The sequence below is a fragment of the Pinus tabuliformis genome, chromosome 2_1 (assembly GCF_031772625.1).
Source record: "Pinus tabuliformis cultivar Carrire ecotype Pingquan chromosome 2_1, CPIR1, whole genome shotgun sequence".
Lineage (NCBI taxonomy): Eukaryota > Viridiplantae > Streptophyta > Pinopsida > Pinales > Pinaceae > Pinus > Pinus tabuliformis.
In genome coordinates, this window is record NC_142299.1 from 554,837,203 (window position 1) to 554,846,715 (window position 9,513).

The 9,513-nt window shown below is 33.1% G+C and overlaps 1 pseudogene; it reads right to left on the bottom strand.

Moving 5' to 3' along the window:
* Positions 1-2,979: 2,979 nt before the first annotated feature.
* On the bottom strand, positions 2,980-3,423 carry LOC149201575 (putative inactive patatin-like protein 9 pseudogene; annotated as a pseudogene).
* Between the last annotated feature and the right edge of the window lie 6,090 nt (positions 3,424-9,513).

The following is a 9,513-nucleotide window of genomic DNA, read 5'->3' on the forward strand; positions in this document are numbered from 1 at the left end:
CTTTAATCTGCATACATGATATTTCTTCTCATGTATGTCAAAACCTTCTAGTTGTTTGATGTATACTTCTTCTATTACCCCGTTCAAGAATACCGTCTTGACATCCATCTGATGGATCTCCCACCCCATCTGCACTGCAAGAGATATCACGGTCCTAATAGAAGTATACCTGGCTACTGGGGCGAAGGTTTCTTCATAGTCTATCTCTTCTTTCTGAGCATACCCCTTAGCCACGAACCTAGCTTTGTATTCCTCCACACTACCGTAAGTAGCATATTTGACCTTATAGATCCATCTCGAACCCTATTCCCCTCATCATTCGCCTCTACCTCTACCTGCCCCCCACTCCTCATTCTCCTCCTCCTCCTCGTCACTCCCCCTGCCTCCTCCTCGTCACTCCCCCTGCCTCCTCCTTGTCACCCCCATGTCCACCATCCCCTCCTCCTTCCTCGTACCGCCCTTGCCTCCCTCCGCAATCACCTCCCCCTCCTACACCTCTACCTCTCATCTACTCCTCCACTACCTCCTCCTTCACCTCCTCCCCTCTTTCCCTGCTTTCACCTTCACCTCTCCTCCTCCCCTTGTCCCCTGCCTCCTCCTTCACCTCCTCCCTTCCTTCCCCACCTCCACCTTCACCTCTCCTCCTTTCCCCTTCCTCGCCCTCTCTCTTCTCCCTTTGCCTCCTCCCTCACCCCCTATTCCTCCTCCGCTTCCTCCCCCTCCACCTCTTCCCCCTCATCTCTTGCTGCCTCCCCCTCCTCCTTTGCCTCCACCACAAAACATTAGCCTCTCTCCCCTTTGCATCTTCTGCCTCTTCCCCCTCCTCCTCCTCTCTATGCTTATCCTCTTACTCTACCTCCTCCACCTCCGCTCCCTTTGCCTCCCTCTTCCTCCACCACTTCCACCTCCTCTCCCTCCCTTTTCCTCCTTCCCCACCTCTCCCTTTGCCTCTCCCCCTACCTCCTCCCCCTCCCCCTCTTCCTCCTTTTCCTCCCCCTCTACCTCTTCACCCTCCTCTCTCTCCACCTCCCAGTAATCCTCCCCTGCTTCTACCTCCTCCTCTACCTCTTCCTCCTTAGCTTCCTCCCTCGCTTCTACCTCCTCCTCCTCCCGTGCCTTCTCCCCCTTGGCCTCCTCTGCCCCTCAATCTCTGCCTATTTCCTCCTCCTCCTCCACCTCATCCTCTCCTCCTCCTCATCGTCCTAAGAAAAAGATAAAAAAAAAATTAATTACATATCATTTCATTGCCTTTATTTATACTAGTTAGGATACTTACATATTTTCATATTATTTTATAGTGAATGATAATTCAATTATCACTACTTGAATGTTAATACAACAAATAATCTACATAAAAAAATGCAATATAAATAATTAATTATATTTTCTCAAATGCAATTGCAAATAGCTTCCTCGACATTGGAGCGAATCAGGTTAGAGTGCCCCAAACACAAAATTACAAAAACATTCTATGTATGACCAATACCTTCTTTATTAAGATGTATTTCCGATCTAATTGCAATTGACTACCATTATACCAGAACAGATCGGTCTTTCGAAATCGCAACCATTCAACTTTTCTTGTTATTTGTGTTTAAATCTCAAAAGAAAATTTAATTTCCTAATGATGGGTGAGGAGACAAATATTGATATGAAATGTGTGAAAAAAGGTATAATGGGGCAGTAAAAGTATAAATAAATGTTATCCAAAGTTGCTGAAAAATAATTATAAATAAGGCTTTGAAACAAGTGCTCAAAATTTCAAATGTGAGAACAAGATTATCCATAAATGCTATTCATAGATGCAGAAGGAATTATCCCTAAATGTTATCTATCACAACAAGAAATAATAGAGAGAAGATGTCCTTGCAGGGTAGAGAACTGTCGTTACAAGCGCTTCATTTTCTTGTGGATGAGAGATTATAGGTCCTCCTCACATATTGAATCCCATACATTGAGATTTATATATATTTATAGGCTCACGATGTATAACAAGATTTAACTTCTAGAATTACGGAGAGATTTAGTCGATGTTAAGTGAGTTTATTTGTATGAAAAGATTTATACACTCAAGCTATAAAGCAAATGCAAATATCTGTATTACAAAATTTGATATGGCTGGTATATGTATTATAACAATAATTTGAAATGTAGTTTAATAATATTACAGATCTTGTAATTAGCTTTTTAATTTATAAAACTAACTCTAATAAATAGTTAAGGTGGAAATTGTAATTCAGTTTCTAGGTAAATTTATGGAAAAAATTGTGTTGGGATTCAATCAACTAATGAAATAGTCCGATTAAGTTGATAGAAATAAAAACAAATTTTAATTCTAAAGCAAAAATAAGGCAGTTAAACGTGATGGATTGATTAAGCTAGCATGAAACTAATATAAATTTAATTGAAGAAAGATAGAGAATAATACAAAGTACGATAGGTATCTAAAAACTGATTAAAATGCAAAGTAATTCATTTATTAAACTAGATTAAACCAGATTCATCGCAAATTCATGCAACCATTGAGGGGAAAATATTGAATGAGAAAGGAAATTATTACATACGTGTAGCTCCAATTTGCCTCGCGAAAGATGTTGAAAGATTTGTATCATACTAAAGTCTCGTCTCTCCTCTTTTTTCCATTGAGCTCATCTAAGAAATCAACATTAACATCCTCCTCCTGCAACGTAGGATGACATGAAAACGGTACCAAGAAAAATAGATACCATGATATATAGATGGAATTCGATGCCGCAAAGCTTAAAATGATACAATATAAATGGAATTCGATGCCGCAGAGCTTAAAATGATACCATATAAATGGAATTCGATGCCATCCATGCATACGATCATTGATAAACATACATGCGTTGCTTTCTGTCACCAAAAGCCATGCTAACTACATGATCCACAATATCTGAGATTTCTTCACTCACAATATTCATAATCGGCCTTGCCCATTCCACTATTCCCCACTGTTTATGGACAATCAATTGCTCCCGCTCCTAGGGACAACACCAAAATGTCATCCACCCCATTAACAGATGCAAAGTCAACCTTATTATTCAACACATGAGTAATGGCCGTTGCTGTGGGATTGTTCATCACAAACCCTCCATCTACTCCCACAATTGTTGTTTGCCTGTCCACGGACTTAACGGGAATAGGCATCTCAAATCCTGGAGAGCACATGGTCACATGACAAACTTCCCACATAATGAACTTGTAATTCTGCATGTGCTTTGCACTTGCCTCTGCAAACAGGAACGGTGAACCACTGCATAAATCGTAGCAAGGTATCAGAATCAGGTTCACTGTGTCTCTCAATTTTAATAGTCGCCCATTTCTACTTCTCAATAGACCCTGCATATTGATGCAGCCACTGCCTTGAGCCTCAGGATTAACCTGCCCAGTAACCCACATGATGATGGCATTTTAGTATTAACATGTGTTTCGCCTTTTCTATAATGAAATACATTGTCTCTTGGACCGTGTAAAGAGCTCTGTTGTTTTCACCCTTTGTAACCAAGGTACTCCTCTCCCACTTCCTTCAACGACTATATTCCCTTCGCAGGCCCCTTTCAAAGTTTCATAGACTCCAAGGTTTCATGGTTTCCATTATATAAATGCAAGTGGCCATTATCAGAGTGCAACTTGGAATTTTCATATTTTCCCTAATATAAAAGAAAATGACCATTATTCAAGTCCGATAAATTGCTTTCTTGTAATATGTTACTTTTGTCAGAGAATATGATTTTGTGCGAATATGCCTATAACAAACTCCACAATAATGGAATTTGTCAGAGATTATAACAAACTACATGTGCCCATTACTTGTCATAAATTCGTTTGAACTTTGGATGTTATCCAAGCGCCCACTACTCTCGTTACCTGTCACATAGGGCAACCACCACTTGCGCATGTGCGTTTAAATTCGTTTCAATGGTTCCATAATACAATATAATATTTATCATAACGATTCCATGTAGCGAATTAAAAGTATCTTACGATTTCATTTTCTAGTGCAGAGATGTGTTGCTTGTGAACAAGATCAAATGTTGTGTACCAAAAGTTCTCCGAGAAATATAGACATCCAAGGCTATGATAAAATTTGGATTGTCACGCAATGTATGTACTAATATTGAAGCATCAGAAGATATAATTAAAGGAAGCGTTATACGTATTAATACTAAAACAGAAGTTAAAAAATATCGGCCTAGCTTTTGCTTCAAAGATCCAAAATAATTTGTAGGTTGTTCCATCTTATACCATAGTTTGGATCGAAGAAATTTTGTCGTCATAGAATTTGAGGGCGATGAATGGATGTCTGTTTCCATCCAAAAAAAAATAAAAAAACCACATAAAACATAAATAAAGAAAGTATCATATGCAAAGTTCTGGAAGTCAAGTACCATTATGTATTTCTTTTATGAATATACATTTTGTCTAAATAGAACATAAATAAAGAATGCAATATATGCAAAGGTCGCGCACATTATGTATTTTTTTCGGCGAATATATATCTAATACACCTCGATCTTGATGAATTCTTTGTTCATGATAATTTTTGTGTATGAGATTTCAATATCTTTATTTTGACTGATATTCTATGATTAAGGTAGAGATTTGACCATTATTTTTAGGTATGGTTTATTTGTAAATGAAATAATAAAATTAATTTTAATTTTATTATTAAATATATTAAAAAATATGTTTTATGTTAGTTATAATTAAAATTTTACATTTAGTATTAATTTAGTAATGATATGAATTCTTAATTTGTAATGTTTTAAATATTCAAAACATATATTTTAGTATATTAATTTTTTTTTTTTATGAAATTGAATTTTAAAATATAATTATACTCATTCAAAAAGCCACTACATTATAAAAATGAAAATACTAAATGATCAAATAAGATTATTATGTTTTAAATATTTATTTTAATAAGAATATATTTTATTTTAAAAAAATATAAATATGACAAGGCTATTAAAAAACAACCAAAAATAACACTGAGAAAATGAAGAAAGAACTAGAACCTATGGACCAATTATTTTAATACAATCAACCAACTTTAAAAAATAGAAAAAGGGAAAAGATTATAAAATCATTTTTACTAGATGCATATACAACCACTACAATAACTTATGTGTGTGGGTTAACACATTTTTTAAGGTTGTAACAAGTATGCATTTATGTATTTATATTTAGATGAAGTCATTCTTTGAGTTTTAGTTAAGCCTAGAATCTAGCTCTATGTCTAAGTATTCCTTGATTCTCCGCAACTATGCTTACTTGGTAAGGGATGGATGTGTAAATCGATAGAAGTGAAGATTTGAAACTTAAATTTCTCGGAATGTCGAGGTGCCTTTTATTTTCTTCTCACAATATATTTAGACAAGTCTCCTCTTTATTAACAATTTGAAGAAATATTGTCATTAAGCTAAGAGGCTAGTTTAGTAGAGAGGCTTATTCTAAAGCCCTGTATGAGGGGGATTTCTAAATTTGTTTGTTGTTCGGTCCCCTTTTAAAATAAAATTTAAAATTTAAAATTGTGTTTTAAAGAGAAAAATAATGTAGCCTATCATAAAAATAAATGAATGGAAGTACAAAAATATATGAGTAACACTTTTAAATCTTTCACTTTTCAAAAATATTTCAACGAGAGATTTAAATAAACTATTTGAAGATCTATCTCAAGTAATTTATGTGGATATGAATTTCATATATATTTATATATAGAAATAAATTTTCTAAAATAAAACATTCTAATGTTGCATATAAAAAAATATTCAATGTGGTTTATCAATAAAATATTTTAACAAGAATTAATATGGACATATACTTAAAAATATACTTAATAATAAAAACTACTTTAATTTGCTTGACAAATGTCTAGATATACATGTGATATATATATATATATATATATATATATATATATATATATATATGTTTATTTGTTCCTATATGTATACTCTATTTATCATTCAAGAATGCAATTTAAACAGTAAGCAAACACATTGTATTTTACACTACGAAAAAGTTTGCACACGAAATTTGACTGTCTCAGCTCATGTTACATTTGTGCTTAAAGATGGCTCTATGTTGGTAGATGCCTTAAATTTTTTATTATATTGTGTCACTCGGCAAGTATGACCTTCTGTCTCAAACCAAACCAAACCAGACCAAATGAGATCGCATGACTGTCCGAATTAGTCTTTATTAAATTATTTTTACAAATGGAGTATCTATTTGTACCCTATTACAACATTCATTAAATAGTTTCCATTATTAGTTTCAGTTCTGTTTTGTTTAACACGCAAGAACATTCAATTGTGTTTATGATAGCATTTGATTGTGTTTATGATGAGATATATATTTTTGGTGTAAGGCAATATTATTAATATTTTTATTTTTTATTTTTTATGTCAGATGTTATTTTATTTTTTTTCTGAATCCTTCTCTTTTTAGGTATGGAAATGTATATTTATTTGACATGCATTTAAATATTGTATAGCTATTATTTTATTAAAAATACTCATATTATAATGTATTTTTTTTATATAAAAATTGATAGAATTTATATCTTTATTTTTTATTTTTTTTTAAATTATACTCTAAATAGAATTATGGGGTTTAATTCTTTTATTAGTTTTGTAAAGTATATTTCATGTTTATAATGTCTATAAAGTTGTATATTATGACCATATATATTTATTAAAAGAATAAGTTCCACTTAATGCTGAGTAATGTTAAGTCAATTCAAGTTTATAAATTAGATTTAAGATTTGTGTTTTAGGCTTAGGATTATGCGAGGGAAGGAGGAAGAAAAAGGAGGGAGAGTGAAATATGGGAAGAAGGGAATTGGAGAGAGAGTGGCTAAGAGAGAGAATGAGAAAGAGGATGAGACATAAAAAGGGAGAGGGAGAGAGAGAGATAGGAATAAATGGAAAGAGGGAAGGAGTGAAAGAGACATAGAGAAAGGGGGAGAGAAAGAGGGAAACAAAAAGAGAGGGAGAGGTGGAGAGAGATAAGGGGGGAGGGTTATTTTGAGGGAGTTATGGATATTGAGAGAGAGAGAGAGAGAGAGAGAGAGAGAGAGAGAGAGAGAGAGAGAGAGAGAGAGTGAATGTAGGAGAGGGAAGGGGGAAGAGATGCAGTGAAGGTGAGACAAGGATAGAGAATGTGAGAGAGACATTGGGAGAGAGATAGAAAAGAGAGAATGAGGTAGAGAGATAGAGATAGGGGGAGAGTGAGATATGAAAAGAGAGAATGAGAGAGGAAGTAAGAAAATGAGAGTGGGAAAATTAGAGAGGGGGAGAGGTGAAGACTTTTACAGAGAGAGTTAGGAGGATATAATGTCAGAGAGTATGTGAAAGAGACATTTTGAGAGTGATAAAGAGAAATATTGGGAGGTAATGAGAGAGGTAAATAGCAAGAGAAAGGGGGAGAAAGTGAGAGAATGGTGAGAGAGAGAAGGAGACAGTGGCCAAGGGGGGAGGAAGTAGAAATGGAGCGAGTAAGAGACAAAGAGATAGTCAGGGTGAGATAGGAAGAGAGAGAGGGAGAGGGGGAAACAGAGCATAATACAGAGATAAAGAAGGTGATATATTTACAAAGAGATATAGAGAAGGATAAAATTTCATAGAGAGAGTCTGAGAGAGACATAGTAAGAGTCAGAGATAATGATTGAAAAACAATGTGAGAGAGACACACGAGTGAGAGCTAATAGCAAGAGTTATAAGGAGTTGGAGATAGAATGAGAGAGGGACAAAGGTATGGAATGAGGGAGGGCCTATTTTGACCCTTCAACATTCTTTCAAAATATATTCATACACATTTTGCATTCATTAACCATCTGAAGTAATATTCTCATTGGCATTTATTGCAAAAAGTGTTTTTTGAACTAGCATCTCCCATCTTTGCTCATGAATCTCTATTCCCCAACTCCCATAACGAGAACCATGAATTTATGCTAAAACCTTTGGAGTGTTGCATCTTCAATTTTTTTTTTACTTTCCACATAGAATTTTTAGGGATGAGGAAGACAGCAAGGGGGTTGTACTTTTTTTGAATCGATCATTGAAAATTTTAAATGAGATGAAAAACAACTCTATGGTTTAATTTGATTCATTTGATGCTAACTCTACTTCTTGTAGATTTTATTTTCATTGAGAATTACTTCCCATGATTTTATTTTCATGGTAGGATAGGAAATTTTTCTATATAATGTATTATTGTTTACATTGTTTGAACAGATCATTAACAATTTTAAATTAGAAAGGGAAAAGATAGGGTTCTATTTAATTTGTTTGTTTATAATAATGTTTTTTTTAATTTCACTGTGTAGCAAACATTTTCCTTTTGGGAGATATTCAGATTTATTTATAAAAGGATTCCTCTGTGTCAATACCATTTTATCTATATTATGTAAATTTGTGTGGTTGAATATATCTTTTGCAAAGGAATGGCCTTACATGGTTAATGATTCTCTAGGTAATATATATAATTACACACCATGAAATGCCTACTGTGTGGATATTTTCTTAGAAATTTATTTATTTTAAATCATGTTTTTACTTGGTTTATTTTCTATACATTTATCTCATTGAACATGCATGACTCTATGGAGAAATATTTTTCTAGTTATTTATTTTACCCTCAATGATATTTGTGTAAACATGTTTAGACCATTTTTTGTAAGTAACACTTGAAGATTTGATGTTGAGTAATATTTATTTTTATATTATGCATTTTACATTTGTTTTCGAGGTTGTATTTTTTTTTAACAACCTTGTTCTTTTCATTTATTCTAAAATTTTATAGGAAACACAATATAATTTATTGTGTAGGTGAACAAACCTAGATCTACCCTAAATCCATATCAAATATTTCGAGGTGCAAGCCTCTTTTGTGGGTGCAAAACTTGGGGAAAGTTTTGCAACTAGAAAGGCATAATCAATTTATTAGCTTAATAGATTCAAATTTAAGATGCATCTAGGATTTTTTTATACCATACGTATTATAAGGATTGCATGGATGTTTATAAAGAATGAACTGATGTCTCCTAACATTTAATATTATGTTATATAACTATGATAATTTTAAGCGTGTTGAATATAATTGTGTTTATCCCATAAAATCATATAAATAATATGATTAATATTGATACGTAGAAAGAAATATTCATCGTATTTGTTTTACCTGCAACATTAAATGGTGACAAAAATGCATAAACTATTACAAAATTTTAGATAATATTGTTTAGTTTTAAATAAACTAAATGTTTAACTTTATATTTTATTATTTTGAAATTATAATTTCAAAAATACTCATGAACTTTGTATTGAAGTAAATGATCAAAATTATAATTCAAATAACAACATAAATAACTAAGAAGATATTTTCTTTATCTTCTATTCACCAAAAACTTTGAAAATGTAGTTGTTAATTATTTTAGAAAAGAGGAATAAAATAAAGGGTTTTTTTTTGGTATTATTATTTTGT